Source organism: Penaeus monodon, chromosome 28 (genome assembly GCF_015228065.2).
Source record: "Penaeus monodon isolate SGIC_2016 chromosome 28, NSTDA_Pmon_1, whole genome shotgun sequence".
NCBI classification, from domain to species: Eukaryota; Metazoa; Arthropoda; class Malacostraca; order Decapoda; family Penaeidae; genus Penaeus; species Penaeus monodon.
This window is the reverse complement of record NC_051413.1, coordinates 20,097,618-20,097,927: the sequence shown is the minus strand read 5'-3', so window position 1 is coordinate 20,097,927 and position 310 is coordinate 20,097,618. Positions and strand designations below refer to the sequence as shown.

The following is a 310-nucleotide window of genomic DNA, read 5'->3' as shown; positions in this document are numbered from 1 at the left end:
AAACTTCATTTTGATAGAGTGTCACAGAATGGCTGTCTCTTGGAGTATATAAATTGATTATTAAAATGATCAAGAGAATTGCTCTTTTTACTACTGAATTTTCTTTACTTGTAGTCTGTTTTTCATATGAACTGTAAAAATAAAGCTTTCTTCTCCTCCACAGACTTCAACATGAGCTCATGACTTTGATGATGTCAGCAAACAAAGGCATCTCGGCTTTCCCGGAAGGGGACAAACTCTTTAAATGGATCGGCACAATCACTGGTCCAGCATCCACGGTAGGATTTTCTCAGTGAGACCTTGTAAAAGC

General features: G+C 37.7%; 1 pseudogene; it reads left to right on the top strand.

Moving 5' to 3' along the window:
- Nucleotides 1-310, top strand: part of LOC119591094 — a 5,433-nt pseudogene that overhangs the window by 4,360 nt on the left and 763 nt on the right.